The sequence below is a fragment of the Hevea brasiliensis genome, chromosome 4 (assembly GCF_030052815.1).
Source record: "Hevea brasiliensis isolate MT/VB/25A 57/8 chromosome 4, ASM3005281v1, whole genome shotgun sequence".
Lineage (NCBI taxonomy): Eukaryota > Viridiplantae > Streptophyta > Magnoliopsida > Malpighiales > Euphorbiaceae > Hevea > Hevea brasiliensis.
The window spans coordinates 111,805,120-111,817,315 of NC_079496.1; the positions used below are offsets into that span (position 1 = coordinate 111,805,120).

A 12,196-nucleotide genomic window follows, 5' to 3' on the forward strand; every position below is an offset into this window, starting at 1 on the left:
AAATTGAAATATAAATCAAATAAAAAAATAAAAAAAAATCTTAACAATAAACCAAAATTATCGAATAGAAGCCGAAAAAGGGTTTGTGGCCAGGCCAATTTCAAAATCATCACACCAGAAGATTCGCGCGCGGGCTTCCCAAGGACAGTGAGGGGTGGCCGCGAAAGAAGCTAAAAGGTGTAAGGGCGCGTTTGGAAAGTATTTAGGCCCTGTTAGATCAAAAGAGTCATTTCCTAAAAAATATATTTTTAAGACCAAAATTATTTAGTTTAATGTAATGAATGTAATGTGGTTAATTTTTTTATTTAAATTTAATTTATTATAAATTTAAAATATAATATATATGATAAAATTTATCTATTTAAAATATTAATTTATATATTTATATTTTAGATTTATAATAAAAATTTCTCTATTATGATTTATTGATGTAAAATAAATATAAAAATTATTAAAATATTTTTATTATTATTTTAAATATATAAATAATTATTATATAAAATAAAAATATAAAAATTAAAATTATCTCAAACCATCAATTTAATAATTTAAATACTATAATTCATTATTCTTCAACTGAAAAATAAATAAGGGTATAACTACATCATATAATACGAATACTATAATAAATCATCATCCAAACAGTCGCAAATATGAGGTTAATGTGGGGCGAATAGGTTAAACTGAAAAAATTAAAAGAACAAAAAACTTGGAGGAGAAATGGCGGCGGCGGTGGTGCAGAGTTGCATGGGAGGAGACATGCCCAATTTCTTCCCCACACCTAAATTCCTTGCTTCTACTTGACTTACCAGATCCCAAAGGTTATTTTGACGTTAAAATAAAAAAGTGTAAAACAAAAAGGGGTTGGAGAAGAAATGGCGGTGGTGGTGGTGGTGGTGGTAGCGGTGGTAAGTGTTTTTATTCTATTTGGAGCTGTTAGCCTTTGTGGGTGTTCTTGTGGGCTGTCAAAGAAAAGCACCGAACAACAGAACAATTGAGAGAGAGAGAGGGGCCTTGGTGGTGGACAGTTTCATGGTTGGATACATGCCCAATTTCTTCCCCGCACCTAAATTCCTCCCTTCTACTTGACTTACCAGATCCCAATGGTTATTTCCTCTCTCTCTCTTTTTCTGTCTCTCTTTTTCCTTTTACCCATTTATCGTCCATCATCCAGTCACCTTCCTTCGCCTTAATCTTTTGCTTAACCTGCTATCTCTCTTACTTATCGGTTTCTTTCTGATTCCTTTTCTTTTTATTCTTTTTCGCTTGCTTCTTGTACTTTGAAAACCTGTAATTCTACATCATATAATATGATACTATAATAAATCATCTCCAAACAATAGCAAACACGAGGTTAATGAGGGGCCAATAGAAAAGGACGTTAAAATGAAAAAATGAAAGAGAAAAAAGTTGGAGAAGAAATGGCGGCGGCGGCGGTGGTGGTAAGCGTTTTTATTCTATTTGGAACTATTAACCTTTGTTGGTATTCTTGTGGGCTCAGTCATAGAAAAGATGGAACAACAAGAACAATAGAGAGTGAGAAAGGTGTCTTGGTGGTGGACAGTTTCATGGCTGGAGACATGCCCAATTTCTTTGTTTTTTAAGCCATATATTTGCTTTTTTAAGTCATATGTTTTCTTCTAGAGTTTCCAAGTCTTAGTTTTGTGTACTGTCTGTCAGCACTTTTTATGGTCTTATATATTTCTTCTCCTTAGGTATGTATTGCTTTCTTAATTGGTTTTCTAATTTCTTTCTAATTGAGTTGATCAGGTAAGGGACCAAACTCTGAGCCGAATAAAAAGTAATATAGAACTCATGGTGGCTACAAATGGTGGGAGAAAGGTGGTTGTTATTCCGCATTCAATGGGTGTTCTTTACTTTCTGCATTTCATGAAATTGGTTGAGGCACCTGCTCCAATGTGCGGTGGGGGTGGAACACATTGGTGTGCTGAGCACATAAAGGCAGTGATGAATATTGGTGGCCCCTTTTTAGGCGTGCCAAAAGCAGTCTCAGGATTTTTCTCTAATGAAGCCAGGGATATTGCTGCAGCCAGGTTTTTATTTTAATTACTAAAATCAAAACATTAATAACAATTTAATTTTATGTTGCCATAATTTCATCTTTCCTATTAATCTTCTGACTAATTTGTGCTGCTTAATTTTTTGGTCTTGATGAAATGCTAATCATTCCACAGGGCTTACGCTCCGGGTTTTTTGGATAAGGATGTTTTTGGTCTTCAAACTCTGCAACATTTAATGCGGATGAGTCGTACATGGGATTCAACCATGTCTATGATACCAAAAGGTGGGGATACAATCTGGGGTGGCCTTGATTGGTCACCCGAAGGAATCTACAATTGTGGTGCAAAGAAGCCAAAAGACAATAGTACACACACTGCAATTCCAAATGGGAAAGGGGCATCAAGTTTCACGGAAGGTGTGAACTATGGGAGAATTATATCGTTTGGGAAAGGTGTGGCTGAGCTTCATTCCTCCAAAATTGAGAGGATTGATTTCAGGGTAATACTTCCTGTTCTGTTAAGGACATGAAAATGTATAACACACGCACACATACACATGGATTTACAGTTGATGAATTTAAGGTTATTGGTTCGTCTAGTACATATTCATTTATCTCTTTTCCTCAATTCCCCATGATATCATTTGGTCCTTTGGTGATGATCACAATGGTTCTGCCTTTTGATATCCTCTAGACATTGAGGGCTACATTTTGAAAATATTTTTGGTGGAAGTGTTATGCTTCTAATCTCATGCATCAAATGTAAGCATGTATAATCAATCATTTTTAGTATGTTAGAATAGAATTTACAATCAATTACTTGAGAAGTCAACTGTTCATCTATTGATGTATTGCATTCTCAGATGTTCTTATTCTATTAATCAGTTCATGTCAAAGTTTTTTTTCCCCCTTTGAATGCTCTGCTTTATTTTCATGATAATAGATAAAATTTAGCTCATTTGCATCTTGAGATATATCAGTTGCTTATGCCGCATGTTTTCTGAGATGTTTGATGTTTTATGTTTTTTAATGTCATTGATCTGCAGGATGCTGTTAATTTTAATAACCCTGCAAACAACTGTGACATCTGGACAGAGTACCAAGAAATGGGTGTCGGGCATATTAAAGTTGTTGTGGACTACAAAGTATCCACAGCTGGATCAGTTTTGGATCTGCATCATTTTGTTGCTCCCAAGCTTATGAAACGTGAAGGTGCTCATTTTTCACATGGGATTGCAGATGATTTGGATGATCCTAAATACAAACACTGTAAATATTGGTCGACCCCCTTAGAAACAAGGTGAGAATTTCCATATTTTGTTAGTGAGAGTTTTTAATTGATAACAAATGAACTTAATTTAATTTTTCTGCGCATAAGTTTGTAAAGCAAATTCATGTTATATTCTACATTGGCAAAATGCTTTTAGTTTGCTTTTTTGCGTGACTCCTCTTGGAACAGCTAGATTATCACAATCAAAACATACAAATTGGAATTGTGTAAATCCCATTTTTGTAAATTACTTAATTATATACCAAATATGTTCCACTTGGGCTGATAATCATTTTGTTTTTTTTTTCCCCAGCTTCTCTTGCAACTGTTATCTTAAGCTTTATAGAAATAAATAATTTTAAGTCATTTTTGCTTTAGGGTGATTATTGGTCAAATCGTAAGCTTGTTCTTTATGATGGTCCTGTACTTGATCAAATTTTCATTAGGGGGGACTGCTTAATTTTCTTTATTGTTTCTACAGATTACCGAATGCTCCTGAGATGGAGATATATTCTATGTATGGAGTTGGAATGCCCACTGAAAGAGCATATGTTTACAAGCTAGCTTCTACTACTGAATGCTCAATTCCGTTTCAGATAGATACCTCGGCAACTGGTGGAATTGAGAACTCTTGTCTAAAAGATGGAGTTTTTTCTGTTAATGGAGACGGGACAGTTCCTGTTTTGAGTGCTGGTTTTATGTGTGCAAAGGGTTGGCGAGGCAAAACAAGGTTCAACCTTCAGGCATTCATACTTACATAAGGGAATATAATCATGCCCCTCCAGCTAATCTTCTAGAGGGCCGAGGTACCCAAAGTGGTGCTCATGTTGATATACTGGGGAACTTTGCACTAATAGAGGGCATTATAAAGGTACAGGAGAGGACTTCGGAGGAGATCAAATTCACTCCAATTTTTTTCAAATGGTCTGAAAAAATCAACTTGCATCTATAGTTGATAAGGTGAGCACTGAAAACTGGTTTATATGTTATCTATGAATGAAGTAGAGTACTGATTCAGTTGATGCATTATTTTCCGTGGATTTTTAAATATGCTATTTGTTCGATTTGTTTGAGTACTCTGTTAATAACAAAACTGGCTTGAGACTAGGTAGGATTGGATCATTTGTCATCCAGGTTGCCTTTCTGCTTTGTCATATGAAGTTGCAGTTATCTATATACATTGCAATTTTCTTGCTGGCCTGGCCTCACTGTAGTCACACGTATTGATTGGCAGCAGAAATCATACCTACTTCCCCCCTTGCACTTGAGACACTTCTAACAGACTATGAATACAGCCAGTATTGGTTAATTTTGGAGGTACATCTATCAGCTCACGTTGATCGCGGTTTCTGCAACCAATATTGTTTTGGAAAGGACTTCACAAGGTTGCTGAGATCAATGAACTTTTCTACGTTGCTCGCACCTACCATTTTTGGCGCACTTAAGTTCTATGGTCGCCTGAAATTTTGGTTAACCTGTAATTTATTTAAGTATTGTGAATAAAATGTGTTATAAGCTTGTTTGGCTTCCCTTTGAATTTTTGATCTCCATGTTGTAGCTTTGACCCCTTTCCTAAAGGGCACGCACTGCACTAAATCTGGTTCGTAGATGTGTTGTTCCTGATGGTTTTTGGGTCCAGCAGAATGGAGATTTAATTAAAGATGCTTCAACCCCATTTTGATTCTAATGGAATTGATGAGGCCTTTCAAGATCGATTCTTAAAGGAGTTGCCCGCCTCTTGAAGCTGGCAGGGCCCATCTTTTTTTTTTTTTTTAACTGCAACAATGAAGGATTCTCCAGGTGGGTCGGTTATTGCCTTTTTAGATTTAAGACTTGCAGTTAGCAGTTGATATTCTTAATTCAATTTCTTAATTCAATTCGATTAATAGAAAGGGATTTATCATCAAATGATATGGATTTAGAGATGTAGATATGTACAACAATTAAACGGTTCACACTTTAGGCTTAATATGTGAATGTGAGAAATCGAATTAAAATTAGATAAATGCAACATTAAAGGCCTACAATCAGGTTATGTTTAACGGTGCTAACAGAGGTCATCTGTTTCATTGAGTTAAATATGTCAATTTTACTAAAATGTGATAAAGATATCATGCTTTAGGGATTAATAAATCTTGATGTGATGTGGTAATATATAAATAAATAAAATATATAATAGATTTGAAGCCAGTTTGGATAATTAAATAACTATTAACAAATAATTAACGTTTGTGGAAGAGGATGCAAATATATTTATTTTAAAGTTTTTATAATTATATATATTAAATTTAATTTAACATTTTTAATGAATATATTTAAAAATATATTTATACCAACAGCTTAGCAACAATATCAAGTTCAGATACTTTTTTAAAATGATGATTATGATATTCTTAAACCTAAGGTTTAAAATCACTATTGACATTCTTAATTTAATTTAGTTTTATAAGAATAAATATATTATCGAAGTCTGAGATAATGTCAAATAAGATGAATTATTGAGCAATCCCACTAACGACTCCCACTACATTTCTAAATAAAGATGATAGTCATATGTTGACGTGAAAGAGTAAAATTTAGGTGGAACAATGCAATTCTATCAGATAAATTACCAAACTGCCATGCTGATTATCAAACTCTAAACACAAATCATACTTTCTTATTTGTTGCTATTTTCTCAAATTACTCAAATAGCTTTCTCTCTCCAACTACTTAATACTTTCTATAAATTTAATTATTTTTTAATTCTTAAATTACTTCTTTTTTAGTTGATTGATGTTTCTAAGGAAGATTAACAAGGATTTTACATATATATATATAGAGAGAGAGAGAGAGAATTTAGGGTTTCATTGGTGAAATGAAAAAAAACAAAAATCTTTTTTGGTTCGTCTTCATGTGATTTAAGGAAGCAAATTCTTTGATTTTCAGATGATAAACATAAGGATATTTATAACCATAAATTCACAATTAAACCTTTAAAATAAAATGACTACTCCTCCTTTCCACGCCGTCTGATGTTTTTGATTTTTTTTTATTTTATTTGTTATTTAAAAAAATATTAATTATATTATATTATATTATATTATTATTTTATTTTACTTTAAAAGTTTTTTTTACACTTTTTTTAGAGCATGTTTGATATTGCTATTCTAAAAAAGTAGTTTACATGTTTGGTAATAAAATAAAAAACTATTGTTAATCAAAGAAGCTGTTTGTTAAGTGTTTGGTTAAAATTGCTATTAGAGGCTAAATGACAAAAAAGGACTAATTATAAATACATTATTTTAGTTTTATTAAAAATTAACCATTTATTTTGTTCCTATTATTTTTTTTATAATTGAATTCAATTTATATAATAAAATGTATTTTATTTAAAAAAAAAATATAATTAGTTAAATTTTAATAAACATCAATAAAATCTTTCACTAATATTTTGCAAAATAATTATTAAAATTAATATTCCATTTACTTAATTAAAAAGTATAAATATTTATTACAGATGATCTCTATATTACATATGATCTCTATATGTCATTAAACTACTTGCAATTTGATTGGGAATAATATTCATATACAATTATTCATTATCTCTGTATATGAGTATCAATTGGAATACCTTCAGTATTAGGTAAGATATTGAAAGGCACATATTCAGGATTTCTATTAAATATTTGAAAAATTCTATTACCTCTTGCCTTCTTTCTGATATAATTGTGCAAAGTCATTGAAGCAACAACAATTTTTATTTGTACTTTAAAAGGATAGGCAGACATATTATCCAAAATGTGCCATCTATTATTCCACACTCCAAATGTCCTTTCAATTACACTTCGCAATGAAGAATGTGCACGATTAAAAATTTCTTCTAGTCCTGATGGTGGTTGACCGCGTCTAAATTCTGGTAAATGATATTTGGCATCTTTATATGGTTTAAGATAACCCTTCATATTTGGATATCCAGCGTCAACCAAATAATATTTTTCTATAATTTATCAACAATATTTGATAATTAAAATAATATGTATAGTAAACAAATATTTCTTTAAAAATTTGTTTTTTTATAAAATACCTTTAGGGGGTTTTGGAAATTTAATAATCGGATTTTTAATAGCTGCTAAGAAAATTCTTGCATTATGCGTTATTCCCTCACATCCTGCCCACACAAATGTAAACTGCATATCAAAACTACAAGTGGCCATATAATGTTTTGTGACGAAATTCCCTTTCTCCCAATGTATGGAATTTGATCTTTTGGAGCTATACTTGCCCGCACATGTGTACCATCAATTGCACCAATACAGTCCTATAGAGAGTGTATAAACTAATAAGATAAAAATTGTTTTAAGATATTTAAAAAAAAAGACTGAAATAAAAACACATTACCTTAAAATGAGGCATATATCTTCTATCATTTAAAATCTCTGGTGGTGTCACTGAACTTAGGGTCTATAGGCTTTATTATATCGATTGACATCAGACAGACAACATGTAATACTTGCCTAAAAACTTGACTAATTGTTTCACCAGAGTGTTGAAATCTTTCTTGTGTATGCCTATTTGAAGCATTAAGGACAAGAGTGTATAAATATATTACAACTTTTTCAATCACAGACATCATTCTTAATGATTTCAACCCATATTTACTTTCAAAGTTAGAAACATAATTGGATCATTATATATTTATCCATTCTAAATATATTAATACAGTGATCTAAATGGCCTTATAATACTTTCAACAACCATTTCAAACCTGTTTGGTGAGAAACCATACAAGGCTCTTTATATATATATATATATATTTATAAAAATATTAAGTAATAGCACCAATAATGCTATTACTAGTTGTCAAGTTTCATCATCATCATCATTAAGAGCATGCAATGCTTCCTCCTCTTCATCATTATTATAAGTTTGTATATCAATATCCAAATCCAAAAAAAAACAACATAAATATATTATTATTAATTTGCAAGCTAAATTAATATAATTAAAACAACATGTATATTAAAAATTAATATACTGTAATATAAAATTTTAAAATAGTTAAATAATTTTTAATTATATATATATTAATAATATTAAAAATTGTATATTTTAAAAATATTAATTTGAACTGGCCAATGACAGCTCCAAACGAGCCTGGAAGAAAACTTTTTAAGGAATGTAAAATTTTGAGCTTATAAAAATCTCAAAAATGTTAATTTTTTTTTAATTCATCGGGGTGTTTGATTGGTATTATTTTTAAAAGGTTAAAATTATTTTTCTGAATAAAATCATCATTTTACATATTATTGATAAAAAGAGTTTAGAAAAAATTAATTTATTATTTTAGTATTTTTATGAGTAAAATTTATTAAATTTAATTTAAATTATTTTTTAATACCTTTTAATTAGTGTATTTTAAAAAATAATTATTTTAATAATAATTTCAACAATAACACTAAACAGACTTTAAATTTATAGGCGAAAGAAGTTTATATTGTATTAAATTATTTTATATTACTTTTAAAATTATTTTTACACCTTTTTTAAACATATTGTTAGAAGAAAAAATGGTGATTCAAGTTCAGAATTACATGAAGAGTTTATATGATATAGCTGTTAAAATTATTGTCAGGAAAAATACAATTTTAAATATGTTAGAGGATGTTAAAAATTAATTTTAATATATTTTAAGTATAAAAATTTTTAAATAATAAAATAGTCTAAAATAATACTTTTTCTAAAAAGTTTTTTTTCTGACTCAAACGCTCAATGCAAAACAGAGCTAAAATGTTGATTGTAGTTTTCAAAATAGATTTAATTTTAATCAATTGAAAATCAAAATCAAATAGAATTGATTAAAATTGAAATTAAAATTAATTCTAAATTAATAAAATTAAATTATCTAAATTTATATTAAATTATATTACAAAATTAAAATTGATTGATTTGATTTTTAATTAAATTAATTTTTTTTAATATAATTAATTTTTTTATTTAAATTTAATTTATTATAAATTTAAGATATAATATATATATAATTAAATTCACCTATCTAAAATATAAATTCATATATTTATATTTTAAATTTATAATAAATTTTATATCGCTAAAAATTTCTCTATTATGATTTATTTTATAAAATAAATATAAAAATTATTAAAATATTATTATTATTATTTTAAATATATAAATAATTATTATATAAAATAAAAATATAAAAATTAAAATTATCTCAAATCATCAATTTAATAATTTAAAAACTGAAGGGTATAACTAAATCATATAATATGATACTATAATAAATCATCATCCAAACAGTAGCAAATAAAAAAGGACGCCGAACTGAACAAATGAAAAAAACAAATGAGTTGGAGAAGAAATGGCGGCGGAGGTGGTGGTGGTAAGTTTTTTATTCTATTTGGAACTGTTAACCTTGGTTGATATTCTTGTGGTCTAAGTTATAGAAAAGATGGAACAACAAGAACAATAGAGAGTGAGAAAGGTGTCTTGGTGGTGGCAGTTTCATGGCTGGAGACATGCCCAATTTCTTCCCCACACCTAAATTCCTCCCTTCTACTTGATTTACCAGATCCCAAAAGGTTATTTTGACGTTCAAATAAAAAAGTGAAAAACAAAAAAGGGTTGGAGAAGAAATGGAGGTGGTGGTGGTGGTGGTGGTAAGTGTTTTGATTCTATTTGGAGCTATAAGCTTTTGTGGGTGTTCTTGTGGGCTGTCAAAGAAAAGCACAGAAGAGCAGAACAATTGAGAGAGAGGTGGTGGACAGTTTCATGGTTGGAGACATGCCCAATTTCTTCCCTACGCCAATTTCTTCTTCTTGACTTAGCAGATCCCATGGGTTATTTCCTCTCTCTCTCTCTCTATCTCTCTCTCTCTCTGTCTCTATATTTTCTACTTTACTTTCCAGATCTAAAAGTTTTTTTTCTCTCTCTCTCTCTCTCTCTCTCTCTCTCTCTCTCTGTCTCTTTTTGCTTATACCTATTTATCGTCCATCATCCAGTCACCTTCCTTCGCCTCTTTTGCTTAACCTGCTATCTCTCTTAATTATCGGTTTCTTTCTGATTCCTTTTCTTTTTATTCTTTTTTGCTTCCTTCTTGCACTTTGAAAACCTGTAATTCTACATCATATAATATGATACTATAATAAATCATCATCCAAACAATAGCAAACGCGAGGTCAATGAGGGGCAAATAGAAAGTACGTAAAAATGAAAAAATGAAAAAAAAAAAAGAGTATTTGACTTGTTGGTGGACAGTTTCATGGATGGAGACAATCCCAATTTCTTCCCACACCTAGGTTCCTTCCTTCTAGTTGATTTATCAGATCCCAAAGGTTATTCTCTCTCTCTCTCTCTCTTTCTCTCTCTCTCTCTCTCTATCTCTTTTCCTATCTTTCTGATTCCTTTTCTTTTTATTCTTTTTTGCTTGCTTCTTGTACTTTGTGTATCTGGGTGATGATTATTTTTGGCCATGGAATCTTTGTCCGTGTGGTTTTGTGTTATTTTGCTGTTTTATGTATGCATGTGGGGTTGAGATCATGGTGATAGTGATACTATTTTGGGTTCTCTTCTTTTTCCAAAGTTCTTTTCTTTTTCTTTGCCTTCTTAGCTTGTTCAGTTTGGATATTTCGTTTCTTGGATAACTTTTTCTCCGCAAATGGTAATGGATTTTTAAAAAAAAAAGAAAGCATTTTTTGCCCCTTTGATTTTATTCTGCCAAGCCTGAGATGGTCTTTGTTGGATATGTATTGAATGGGTTATTAATGGCATGGTTACCCAATTCATCTTTAGGGTTTCTGTGATTGGACTTGGTTTATAATTATTCGGTGTTAAGATTGAATGGGTGGTTTATATGAGCATTCATGTTAGGCTTTTAATTCGTTTTATACTTGCCTATACATAGAAAGTCCCTTTAGCTATCTCATCTGCCTACTGAATATAATTAATGGTTGCTGTTATCATACGCGTTTTCTTTATATGCTTTCCTCCTGCTTGCCAATATTAGTGGCTGATCTAGATTCATTGCTTTTGTAGGTTTGTTGGAAGAAATACACGTGGCTTTACTAATGCTTTCTTGGCTGCTTCATTCTACCTCCACTATTTGAAGATTGCATGCGTGCCTGTTTTTATGAATGTATTAATTTTAGACCATGTTTTCCTTAGCTTGATGTGGAGTATCACTTATGAGTTATGGCTATGGCAAGCTCATTTCAGTGGCAGATTGTTTTCAGAATATAGTTTTCTAGCTCTGGTATTTTCTTTCTCATGCAGTTGTTCTGAATATTCTTCTTTCAACTGGTATTTGTAGTAGAAGTCTAGGTCTTTTTTTCCTCTTAGATGCCCATTTTCAATTGCTTACACCACACACACATGCACATGGGAGCTTTTCCAAACACAAGTTTTTGAAGGCAGTCCTACTGATGGGAGTTCAGCATTTTTGGCATGCTTTAAACTAGTATCAAAATTCAATTGAATTCAAATAAAGATTGTGTTTGAAATGAATGAATATTTGAATTCGTCATTCCTTTTTCCTATTAACTGCCCTATATGCATTTCTATTGAGAGGAAGTGAGAGGAAGTGAGAAAGAGGGATGGAAATAAAGATTAGGTTTTTGCTTTGATTAAACAATGAAGTGCATTTAACTCTTGTGAAATTCCTATTCAAAATCTATCAATTTTAATGATCAAAACCTTGGATTTTTAATAATTTCTTTTTGCAAGGTTTCAAACATGACAACTATGAACAAATGAATGCCACAAAAATTTTATGGGATTCAGTTTTTCCAAATTAGGGGCATCATCATTCACTATAGCGTTGGGGTTTAATCAAATTACTGGGCATTTGAGATTATATTTCTATGCATCAATGAGAATGAGATGCTTCATTTAGCTGTTTCATCGTG

General features: G+C 30.6%; 1 pseudogene; it reads left to right on the forward strand.

Annotated features, from left to right (window-relative positions):
* The first annotated feature begins 1,421 nt into the window (after positions 1-1,421).
* On the forward strand, positions 1,422-4,242 carry LOC110635965 (phospholipid:diacylglycerol acyltransferase 1-like; annotated as a pseudogene).
* Positions 4,243-12,196: the final 7,954 nt, after the last annotated feature.